We start from the raw sequence: 12,827 nt of genomic DNA, 5'->3' as shown, positions 1-12,827 counted from the left end.
AGAGTCAGAAGTGGGAGTAGGGACAGTCTTGACCGTAGAAGTGAACTTATTGAGACCCAGAGGCTACTGAAGAGACACATGAAAGGCATTATATGTGGTAGGAGAGCTGAAGAGGAAATAAGTGCAAATAGGATATTATCCAACAACACTTAATTCAATTAAAAACAGGATATGCTAACCTGATGTAGTAGAAACAACACATTTTGATAGGTAATCAGCTGCTGCAGATCCAGGGGTCATCAGACCAATTGTAAAATAAGGAGGAAAATTTGGTGGATTTTTCCACGCTGCTGAAGAAATGAAAAAAATCCGACGCCAAGAGATGTATTAATGCAATTTTTATTCAACACATTTTGAAGTATATCACGCTTCTTCTTCTTCAGGAATTAACCACATGTAACCATAGTGCAGAAAAATCCTCCAAATTTTCCTATATAATTGAAAGGCATTAGGAATTTCGCAGAGTGGGCGGTAGTTTCAGAGAGAAGGTAAACGAGTTGACTTGCTCGATAATTAGGAAAGGACCAAAGAACTTGGGTGCCAGATTTTTGCAACGAGCCTTTAGTCAAATGTTTTCAGTGGATAGTCATACCTTATCTTCAGGGACAATGTTGGATACAGGTTGACGGTGTCTATCACCACTATTCTTAGCCTTTGCTACAGCTAAGTTAGCTTGTACTTCAGTCCAGATTTTATGAACGTCCTGGAAGACTCTGTTCACCACAGGAAATTGACTTTTATCCCAAATAGGCAGAGGGAGATTAGGTTCTAGGATGAACACTGTAACAAATAGAGATCTTCTAGAAGACTAAGATATGGAATTATTATATGGGCAAATTCTGCCCAAGGGAGCAGGTCAAGCCAATTAGTTTGATGGAAGTTGGAGAATATTTGCAAATACTGTTCCATTGACTGATTAATTCTTTCAGTCTGCCCATTACTTTGGGGGTGATAGGCTGAGGAGAAGTCCAGAGAATTTTTTAAGTACTTGCAGAGTGCCATCCAGAACCTGGAAACAAATTGTACACCAGGGTCCAAAACTATATGAGCAGGAATGCCGTAACACTGGAAAATGTCTTAAAAAATGCTTGAGCCTGCTATAGAGCTGCTGCGAGACCTGGTAGCGGCACAACACGAGACATTTTATAGAAATGATCCACAACAACCTGGATATGAGTAAACCCCTGTGGTTCAGGAAGATCAATGACAAAGTCCATAGAGATCTCAGAGCAAAGTTCTTGTGAAGTTGGAAGAACTGGGGAGGTCCGAAGGGAGCGTGACGAGAGGGTTTTATCTGTGTACACTGAGGAAAGGATGCTACAAAGTGATTGATGTCTTGTCTCTAGTTGGGCCACCAATAAAAGCGGGAGAAAAGTTCAGCAATACATTTAACTCCCAGATGACTGGAGTGGAGAAATGAATCAGCCCAGGACAAGATCTTTCGGTGGAGTGCCTTCGACACCAAGTGGTGAACTGGAGGAAGACGAGGTGGCAGCCACAATACATTCTGGTTCAATCACATGTGAAGGCTGGTCATCTTCAGCATCAGACGGATTGAGGGACCTGGATAGAGCATCAGCCCTGCAATTTCTCTTGGCTGGGCGATAGGTCAGGATGATATCAAAGCATGAGAAAAAGAGCGATCATCGAGCTTTCATGGGGATTTAGCCTGTGAGAAGACTGAAGATACTCCAGGTTTTTGTAATCAGTGTAAGTAGTCACTGGGAACTTAGCTCCTTGCAGAAGATGTCACCCCACCTCAAGGACCATTTTAATGGCTAATTCACAGTCACCAATGAAGTAGAATCACTCTGCTAGGGAGAATTTCCTGGAGTAGAATCCACAGAGATGATTTCTTGTCATAGCAGAATTTTGAGAGAGAACTACTCCTACACCAATTTCAGAGGCATCCACTCAAGGAAGAACAGACTATTCGCATCAGGATGGTGCAGAACAGGAGCAGTAGAGAAACAGGACTCGAATTCCTGAAAGGCTCAAATAGGGTATTCCATCCAGTTCCAGAAATTAGCGCCCTTTTGGGTTAAGGCTGTCAGAGGGGCAACCATTTGAGAATAGTTTTTAATAGTCTGGCGGTAGTAGAATCATAGAATCATAGAATCATAGAATGGTAGAGTTGGAAGGGACCTCCTGGGTCATCTGGTCCAACCCCCTGCTCAAAGCAGGATTCACTAAATCATCTCAGACAGATGTCTGTCCAGCCTCTGTTTGAAGACGTCCATTGAAGGGGAACTCACCACCTCTCGTGGCAGCCTGTTCCACTCGTTAATCACCCTAACTGTCAAAAAGTTTTTTCTAATATCTAATCTGTGTTTCCTCCCATTTAGTTTCATCCCATTGCTTCTAGTCTTTCCTTGTGAAAATGAGAATAAAGATGATCCTTCTACAATGTGACAGCCCTTGACATATTTGTAGACAGCTATTAAGTCTCCTCTCAGTCTTCTTTTTTGCAAGCTAAACATTCCCAAATCCTGCAACCGTTCCTCATAGGACATGGTTTGCAGACCAGTCACCATTCTGGTCGCTCTTCTCTGAACTTGCTCCAGTTTGTCTATGTCTTTTTTAAAATGTGGTGCCCAAAACTGTACACAGTATTCCAGATGAGGTCTGACCAAAGAGGAGTAAAGACCAATAATGACTTCACGTGATCTAGACTGTATGCTTCTGTTAATACATCCCAGAATTGTATTTGCCTTTTTTGCTGCTGCATCACACTGTTGACTCATGTTCAGTCTATGATCTATTAGTATACCTAAGTCTTTTGCACATGTTGCTTAGCTCTATTCCTCCCATTCTGTATATGCTTTTTTCATTTTTATTGCCCAGATGTAGTACTTTGCATTTTTCCCTGTTAAAAACCATTCTGCTGGTTGCTGCCCACTGCTCCAGTTTATTTAGGTCTTTTTGAATCCTCTCTCTCTCTTCTCTAGTATTAGCTATCCCTCCTAGCTTTGGGTCATCAGCAAATTTAATCAGTTTACCCTCAATTCCTTCATCTAAATCTTTGATAAAGATGTTGAACAATACAGGTCCCAGGACAGAGCCCTGTGGTACCCCACTTGAGACATTCATCCAGCTGGATGTGAAGCCATTTACAACCACCCTTTGAGTCCGATCACTAAGCCAGTTATGAATCCACCTAACAGTTGCCTGGTCCATTGCATACTTGGTCATTTTTTCAATAAGGATGGTGTGAGATACTTTGTCAAATGCTTTGCTGAAGTCAAGATATACTATATCTACAGCATTTCCCTGATCCACCCAGTCAGTGAGTCTGTCATAGAAGGAAATTAAGTTAGTCTGACATGACTTGTTAGTTACAAACCCATGCTGACTCTGGTTAATCACTTCATTCTTATCCATGTACTTACATACATGTTGTTTAATAATTTGTTCAAAGATCTTTCCTGGTATAGAAGTCAGACTCACCGGCCTATAGTTCCCTGGGTCCACCTTCTTCCCCTTTTTGAAGATAGGAACAACATTTGCTCTTCTCCAGTCTTCTGGGACTTCTCCTGTTCTCCAAGAATTTTCAAAGATTATGGAGAGTGGTTCTAAAATTTCTTCTACGATCTCCTTCAGTACTCTGGGGTGTAATTCATCTGGACCTGGAGACTTGAACTCATTTATGTTAGCTAAATATTCCCTCACAATCTTTCTGTTTACAGATAACTTGGATTCTTCTATTCCTTTAAAAGGACAGTGAAGATCAGTTGATGTTACATTTTCTTTCTGAGAGAAAACAGATGCAAAATAGGAATTAAAAAGTTCGGCCTTCTCAACATCCTCTCTTACCATTTCTCCATTTTCATCCTGTAAAAATCCTATATCATCTTTGACTTTTTTTTTACTTTTGACATACCCGCAAAATCCTTTTTTATTGCTTTTGACATCTCTTGCAAGCCTTAATTCATTGTCAGCTTTAGCTAACCTGATACGTGCCCTACAGGATCGGCAGACTGCATTATAATCTTCTTTAGATATGCATCCCTCTTCAATTTAATAAACAATTCTTTCTTTCTTTTTAGCATGTGTTTAAGTTCTGTGTTCATCCATCCTGGTTTCCTTAAATGCTTCCCATTCTTCCTACTTTTCGGGATTGTTAACGATTGTGCTTTGAGAATCTCATTTTTAAAAATTTCCCATCCTTCCTGGACATTTTTGTCCTTAAGGACATCCAGCCATTGGATCCCTCCTATTCTCTTTCTGAGTCTCTTAAAATCTGCATTTCTAAAATCTAACCTTGAAGTTTGAGTCTTCACATGTCTTCCTCCTCTAGTTATCCAAAATTCTATAATAGCATGATCACTGACTCCTAGGGTACCAGCCACCTTTACATCCTCAACCATTTCCTCCCTGTTTATAAGGATTAGATCCAAAGTAGCAGATCCCCTTGTTTTCGCCCCTACCTTTTGGAAGATAAAGTTGTCAGCAAGAGAGGATAAGAATATGCTTGACCTGTTAGTTTTACTTGAGAGAGATTCCCAACAAATGTCTGGATAGTTGAAATCTCCCATGACCACTACGTCATATTTTTTGGAGAACTTGGTCATTTGATACATAAAGAGTTCATCCATATCTTCAGCTTGCCCAGGTGGCCTGTAGTAAATGCCTACAATGGTGTCCTTTCCGTTGTTCTCTCCTTGTATTCTTACCCAAACTGTTTCCACAGAACTCCCAGTCTCTGAAGCTTCAATCTCTGTGCAGATATACGCTTTTCTAACATACAATGCGACACCTCCTCCTCGTTTATCAAGTCTGTTTCTTGCAAATAAGTTGTATCCTTTTAGCCTTTTATTCCAATCAAGTGTATCATCCCACCAAGTTTCAGTGATTCCAATAACATCATATTTCTTTTCCTGCATTAGTAGTTCCAATTCTCCTTGTTTGGTGCCCATGCTTTGTGCATTTGTATAAAAACATTTTAGTTTGTGATTGGTTTCTCTTCCTCCCATATTTTTATTATTTAAATTGTTTTGTCTTTGTTCTTCCTTTCCATTTCCAGTAGCAGAGATCTCAATAGTATTTGTCAGCTGTATGGCTTTTTCTGGCCTTTTGCTTCCCTTCCCACATTGTTCTAGTTTAAAGCTCTCCTGATGAGTGGAGCAAGGTGACTTCCAAATACATGTTTTCCAGTCTTCGTAAGGTGCACCCCATCTCTAGCAAGTAGTCCATCGTATAGGTAATTCATTCCATGATCCAGAAATCCAAATCCTTGTTGACGGCACCATCGACGTAGCCAGTTGTTCACCTGTATTCCACCTCATTGTTCCATGGCCATCCACTGGGAGGATGGATGAGAAGACCACCTGCGCTCCCAATTCTTTCACTTTCTTTCCTAAGTCTTCAAAGTCACTGCAGATGGTTTCCAGGTCCTTTCTTGCGGTGTCATTTGTCCCCACATGTATTAGCAGGAATGGGTAGTGATCTGTAGGTCTGAAGAGTCTTGATATCCTGTCAGACACATCTTTAATTTTTGCTCCTGGAAGACAGCACATTTCTCTTGAGGTTATGTCTGGTCTGCAGATAGCGGCCTCAGGAGGATTCTGAGGGCTTACAAGGTTATTCATTGTTGGCAAAGTCTTATCTTGCTGTATTTCTTCATGGTTCTCCTGCGAGAGAGCCTGGTACTGGTTCCTGAGCAGTATGGGTGCTGACTGCCTCTCGATCCTCCTGCTTCTGTGGGTCACATGCTTCCATTCCTGTTTCGTCAGGTGCAGTTCGAATTTCTTCTCTTTCTGAATCATGAAGAGATAATTCTGCTCTGTCTAAGAACTCTTCACCTTCCTTAATGATTTTCAAGGTAGTTAACCTCTCTTCTAGATTTCGCAACTTTTCCTTCAACAGGGACACAAGCTTGCATTTCTGGCATGTGAAGTTTGGCTTTTCCACTGGCAAGTCTGTGAACATGTAGCAGGATATGCAGCTCACCAAATGGCTCCTGGACTCTTCCATGTTCTTACTGTTAATGTTCTGAAAACAGTGAAAAAAGCTTCAAAATGCGCGCGCCTTCCGGCGCGCGGTTTACCGATGTCCTCTTTTCAGCTCCAACAGCAAAACTCCAGTGTTATTTGAGCTCGCGGAGACTCTTCACTTACCCCAAAATGCAGTGGGAATGTGCAAATTATCTCCTCAGGACTCCTCCCCTGGTTTACTGATGTCCTCTTTTCAGCTCCAACAGCAAAACTCCAGTGTTCTTTGAGCTCGCGGAGACTCTTCACTTACCCCAAAATGCAGTGGGAATATGCAAATTATCTCCTCAGGACTCCTCCCCTGGTTTACCGATGTCCTCTTTTCAACTCCAACAGCCAAACTCCAGTGTTCTTTGAGCTCGCGGAGACTCTTCACTTACCCCAAAATGCAGTGGAAATATGCAAATTATCTCCTCAGGACTCCTCCCCTGGTTTACCGATGTCCTCTTTTCAGCTCCAACAGCCAAACTCCAGTGTTCTTTGAGCTCGCGGAGACTCTTCACTTACCCCAAAATACAGTGGGAATATGCAAATTATCTCCTCAGGACTCATCCCATGGTTTACTGATGTCCTCTTTTCAGCTCCAACAGCCAAAATCCAGTGTTCTTTGAGCTCGTGGAGACTCTTCACTTACCACAAAATGCAGTGGTAATATGCAAATTATCTCCTCAGGACTCCTCCCCTGGTTTACCGATGTCCTCTTTTCAGCTCCAACAGCCAAACTCCAGTGTTCTTTGAGCTCGCGGAGACTCTTCACTTACCCCAAAATGCAGTGGGAATATGCAAATTATCTCCTCAGGACTCATCCCATGGTTTACCGATGTCCTCTTTTCAGCTCCAACAGCCAAAATCCAGTGTTCTTTGAGCTCGCGGAGACTCTTCACTTACCACAAAATGCAGTGGGAATATGCAAATCAGCTCCTCAGGACTCCTCCTCAGGACTCCTCCCTCAGGACTCCTAGTAATTTGCAAAGCCAAGAATTCTTTGGAGAGCCTTGAGACTGACATGCTGTGGCCAATCCAATACTGCGAACATTTTCTCTGGGTCCATACAAACACTTTCAGAAGAGATTTTGTAGCCAAGGAATGGTAATTCTTGCCGCTCAAACAGACATTTTTCCAACTTGGCATAGAGATAATTTTGCCACGGTATCATTAGAACAGAGCTGACATGAAGGCAATATGAGTCCAAGTCATTGGAGTAGATTACTATATGGTCCAGATAGACTAAGACATATTGATACAGGTCAATCCAAAAGATTTCATTCACAAAATGCTGGAACACAGCCGATGCATTGCATATTCTGAAAAGGCATCACTAGATATTCATAGTGACCATCACAAATGTTGAATGTAGTCTTCCATTCATTGCCCTCCTTGATGCGGAATAAGTTATATAAGCGCCACGCATTTCTAACTTAGTGAAGACATTTAATCGTGTTGAATAACTTAGAAATGAGGGGCAATGGATAATAGTTTTTCAGAATGATTTTATTCAAGCCTTGATAGTTTATGCACGGTTACAGAGAGCCTGAACCGACTGGGGAAGAAGATTTTCTTCAAGTTTTCTTTCATGTAGGCTGATATTGCTTCAGTCATCGGGAGAGATAGAGGATAAACTCTTCCTCTGTGTGGTTCCATGTCAGGAATAAGTGTAATGGGCAGTCAAATGGTTGATGAGGCGGTAGTTTCTAAGTCCTCTGCTTGGAAAAGACATTAGAGAAGTCCCAATAGTGCACAGGTATATTGGAGACAACAGATGCTGAATAGAGTTTCACAGGAAAGGGTTGAGGCAAAGTTTTGAGGCAACTACGAAAACAAGATGGTCTCCACCGAAGTCGACAAGTCAATTCTCAGTGCATGAAGCCATAGCCATTGAAATCTGGAAATCCCAAAAGTACAAGTGCATGAGCGAGTGACAAAATTAAAAAAGAAATGTCCTGTATGTGTAGAGCAACGATTTGCAGAGTACACTCTCTGTACAGAATTGGATACGACCTCCTGGGATCGCAGAGCGATTAGTGGAGATTAGATTTAGATGGGATAAAAGGAATCTTCAACATCTTTGCCAAAGAGAAGTCCATGATATTCTCTGCAGCTCCAGAGTCAACAAATGCTTGTCTGGTGAAGACAGAGGAGCCAAAGGAAATGGACATAGGAACAAACAATTTATCATTCGTGGAGGACAGTGTTACCCACAGTGTGTTACCCACAGGGCGATACCTCCTCTCTCACCTAAGGGCTGGAGTTTCCCTGTTTGGGCTTTAGTTTAGAACAGTCTGTGCAAGACTAATCCCATTCACTTCAATATAAACTGTCCCTGTAAGAGTTGACGGGATCTTATGGCCAGTGGCAATCTCTTCCAACCAATATGTATAGGATCTGGTGTGACCAATCTGGGAGGCGATTTAGAAGAGACCCTTGGGGAAAAGGCAGGAGAAACCAGAGTTTTCTCTTGAGAACGGTCTTTGAAACGTAAGTCCGCATGAGTTGCAAAGGTAATTAAGTCATCAAGCAAAGATGGCAAATCTCTACCGCTGGACGTCAGGAAACAACAGGCAGGTGGAGTGCAGGAAACCGCAGGCAGGCTGAGGATGTCAGGTAACCACAAGCAGGCAGGTGGAGTGCAGGAGAAGCTGAGTAGCAAGCCAAGGTCTTAATATAATACTAAGACACAAGGGTGTGTTTCAGTGACATTTATGTAGGCTTAGGCTAATGTTCACATGGGATCATGCCAGGCCATCTGCAAAACTCGCAGAGCAGAGTCCAGTGGACTGGGGAGAGGGAAGCATGGCATGGATCTGGGACAGGTGGGTAACACTATGCTATAAATACTCTGCATATCCATAAAGTTAGAAGGGGTTAACCCATCTTGGCAAGTTTCCAGCTTGTATTCCTTCTGAGCACTTTCAATTCTAATTTAGACTCATGGTACTAATGTTATAGATCCATTTTTAGAAGAAAAAAAAGTATATTGGGAAATATATTAATATAGTGATATGGATGAAAAATATTATTTTCCTTCCACTACTATTTATGTACATACCCAACATATATACAGTACAGCATTGCTCATTAAACCACACATGCTGTAAATAAACACTCTCTGCAGCCTCAGACTCTTTTCACATATCCAGTAGTTATTTTTAATTCCAGTACAAGATCCATTAACTTGAATGGAAACAGAAGGTTCATAAAATGTCTTTTGTTTGCTTCTTTTCCTTCTGCTGTCTGTTTTTTTTAACAAGATCAAAAAACATAGTCTGCACAAATATTTTGTTTGTCCAAAAATACCGATTTCAACTGGATCCATTTTTTTGACGGTCTATGGGAAATTAATCAGAACGAATGATCATCCAATATGTAATTTGTTATTGGATCAATTTTTTAGCACCTGCCCAGAACAATATGTGTTCAGAGACACCATTGATGATAGTATTTTTTTAAAGTTGCATCCTTTCACGAAATGGATTCTTTGGTTTCCATTTTGCATCCATTTTTGTTTCTTATGTAACAAATTTAGATTTTATTTTATTCTGGTTTCATTACAAATAAATGACAACTAGTCTTTTGAACAGAGCCTAAAATGAAAATGTGAGGTTCAAGTTTGATCCCAATGCATTTAAATACATCCATACACTATTTGATCTAAATCCAATGTATGACACATATGATACAACAATAAAACTACCTACCTAATATTGTGTATGATCCCATAGTGCCATCTCACAGCTCCAATATGAATAAGCATGGACTGAACAAGACCTCTGGAGGCCAAGACAACACCTTGAACCATTCCTGAACAATATTTTGCAGTATGGCATGGTCCCTACTATACCGGGGTGAACTTGTTCTAAAATAATGCTTGGGTAGGTGGTATAAGTCAAATTTACATCCACACGCATGCCTGAACTCAAAGTTATGTAGCAACAAATTACCTAAAGCATCACACTGCCTCTGAATAGTGTGCCTGCTTAATTATCAGGGATGTTTAAGAATTTGAATAAAAGTATACACTACCGTTCAAAAGTTTGGGGGTCACTCAGACAATTTTGTGTTTTTCATGAAAATTCATTTTATTTATCAAATGAGTTGCAAAATGAATAGAAAATATAGTCCAGACATTGAAAAGGTTAGAAGTAATGATTTTTATTTGAAAGAATAATTTTCTCCTTCAAACTTTACTTTCCTCAAAGAATGCTCCCTTTTCAGCAATTACAGCATTGCAGACCTTTGGCATTCTAGATGTTAATTTGCTGAGGTAATCTTGAGAAATTTCACCCCATGCTTCCTGAAGCCCCTCCCACAAGTTGGATTGGCTTGATGGGCACTTTTTGCGTACCATATTGTCAAGCTGCTCCCACAACAGCTCAATGGGGTTGAGATCAGGTGACTGCGCTGGCCATTCCATTACAGATAGAATACCAGCTGCCTGCTTCTTCCCTAAATAGTTCATGCATAATTTAAAGGTGTGCTTTAGGTCATTGTCCTGTTGTAGGATGAAATTGGCTCCAATCAAGCACTGTCCACAGGGTATGGCATGGCTTTGCAAAATGGAGTGATAGCCTTCCTTATTCAAAATCCCATTTACCAGCACCAAAGCAACCCCAGACCATCACATTACCTCCACCATGCTTGACAGATGGCGTCAGGTACTCTTCCAGCATCTTTTCAGTTGTTCTGCACCTCACAAATGTTCTTCTGTGTGATCCAAACACCTCAAACTTTGATTCGTCTGTCCAGAAAACTTTTTTGCCAATCTTCATCTGTCCAATGTCTGTGTTCTTTTGCCCATATTAATCTTTTCCTTTTATTAGACAGTCTCAGACATGGCATTTTCTTTGCCACTTTGCCCTGAAGGCCAGCATCCCAGAGTCGCCTCTTCACTGTAGACGTTGACACAGGCGTTTTGTGTGTACTATTTAATGAAGCTGCCAGTTGAGGAGCTGTGATTCGTCGATTTCTCAAACTAGAGACTCTAATGTACTTGTCTTGTTGCTCAGTTGTGCAGCGGGGCCTCCCACTTCTCTTTCTACTCTGGTTAGAGCCTGTTTGTACTCTCCTCTGAGGGAAGTAGTACACCGTTGTAGGAAATCTTCAGTTTCTTGGCAATCTCTCGCATGGAATAGCCTTAATTTCTAAAAACAAGAATAGACTGTCGAGTTTCACATGAAAGTTCTCTTTTTCTGGCCTTTTGAGAGTTTCTTAGAACAAACAATTGTAATGCACCAGATTCTCAACTAGCTCAAAGGAAGGTCAATTTTCTAGCTTCTCAAATCAGCCAAACCGTTTTCAGCTGGGCTAACATACTTGTGCAAAGGTTTTCTAGGGTTTTCTAAACATCCATTAGCCTTCTTACACAGTTAGCAAACACAATGTACCATTAAAACACTGGAGTGATGATTGTTGGAAATGGGCCTCTATACACCTATGTAGATATTGCAATAAAAACAAGACGTTTGCAGCTAGAATAGTCATTTACCACATTAACAATAGAGTGTATTTCTGATTCATTTAATGTTAGCTTAATTGAAAAAAAATGTGCTTTTCTTTAAAAAATAATGAAATTTCTAAATGACCCCAAACTTTTCAACAGTAGTGTATACCTTTAGTTCACATAAGCTGGTTCAGGGACAACTTTTCTCACAAAAAGGCAAGAATGATTGATGGTCACAGAGACTCCCAAGAGGCAACACTCTTAACGACGACCTTCCTTCTTACAAGAGAAAATGGCATAAATGGAAGTAAATAGTTAATCTATACAATCACAATGGGCTTGTGTTACGGATCCTGGTGGTGGAACCTCTGTGCTGAGATGCAAGGAGGGACCAGAGGGGCATAACTAAGTGCCAACCCAGACTGAACCTGGCCACACGGCGGCTTAGTAGACTTTGTGAACCAAGGAGGGCCCGGGAAGGTGAACCAGGTGCCACTCTGGGACCGACCTTGTGTGAGAGCAGGCGACTCCCATGGGTCAGAAGGCTGAAGCTGACAGGTAAAGCTGATGAGCATGGCAGGTAGCCTGACAGGTGATCCGGGTAGGCAAGCAGGCGGACACGGCAGGTAGCCTGACAGGTTATACGGGTAGGCAAGTAGGCGGACACAGCAGGTAGCCTGACAGGTGATCCAGGTAGGCAAGCCGGCGGGCACGGCAGGTAAACTGACAGGTGATGCAGGTAGGCAAGCCGGCGGGCACGGCAGGTAGACAGGCAGGCGGGCATGGCTGAAAGACAGGCAGTTAGGCACTGCTGATAGACAGTATGGTGCGCGGCCCCTTTAAGAGGGAGGGAGCGCCCTAAGCACAGTGCCCGGGAAGCTGCATATGGTGTGCGCACCCAGGGCAGCAACAGAGGAGCTGGAGGACGCTGGACTGGGACCGCGGCAGTAAGGGAAATGGAGTCTCTGCCAGGCAGGAGGCAGAGACGCCGACGCTACAGTACCCCACCTTTACACCCCCTCTTCTTTAGGCCCGCAAGAAATTTTTCAAGAAGACGAGGGGCATGAATGTTCTCCCTGGGCTCCCAAGACCTCTCCTCAGGACCAAACCCCTTCCAATCCACAAGAAGGAAAGTCTTTCCTCTTACCCTCTAGATGACCAAAATGTTCTCTACCTCAAAGACGTCCTCAGCAGAGACGGGAGCTGGAGTGGTACCTGAAACGTCAAAGAAAGAATTAAGGACAACCGACTTGAGGAGGGACACGTGAAAGGAGTTGGGAAACCGTAGGGAGGCCAGGAGTTTCAGCTTGTAAGCCAATGGATTTATTTGGTTCAGAATCTCGAATGGACCGATGAACCGCGGACCCAACTTGTATGATGGTATCTTGAGACAGACATAT

The sequence above is a fragment of the Phyllobates terribilis genome, unplaced genomic scaffold, assembly GCF_046119375.1.
Source record: "Phyllobates terribilis strain yellow unplaced genomic scaffold, ASM4611937v1 Scaffold_2__4_contigs__length_985480577, whole genome shotgun sequence".
Lineage (NCBI taxonomy): Eukaryota > Metazoa > Chordata > Amphibia > Anura > Dendrobatidae > Phyllobates > Phyllobates terribilis.
Note: the sequence above shows the minus strand (reverse complement) of the source record.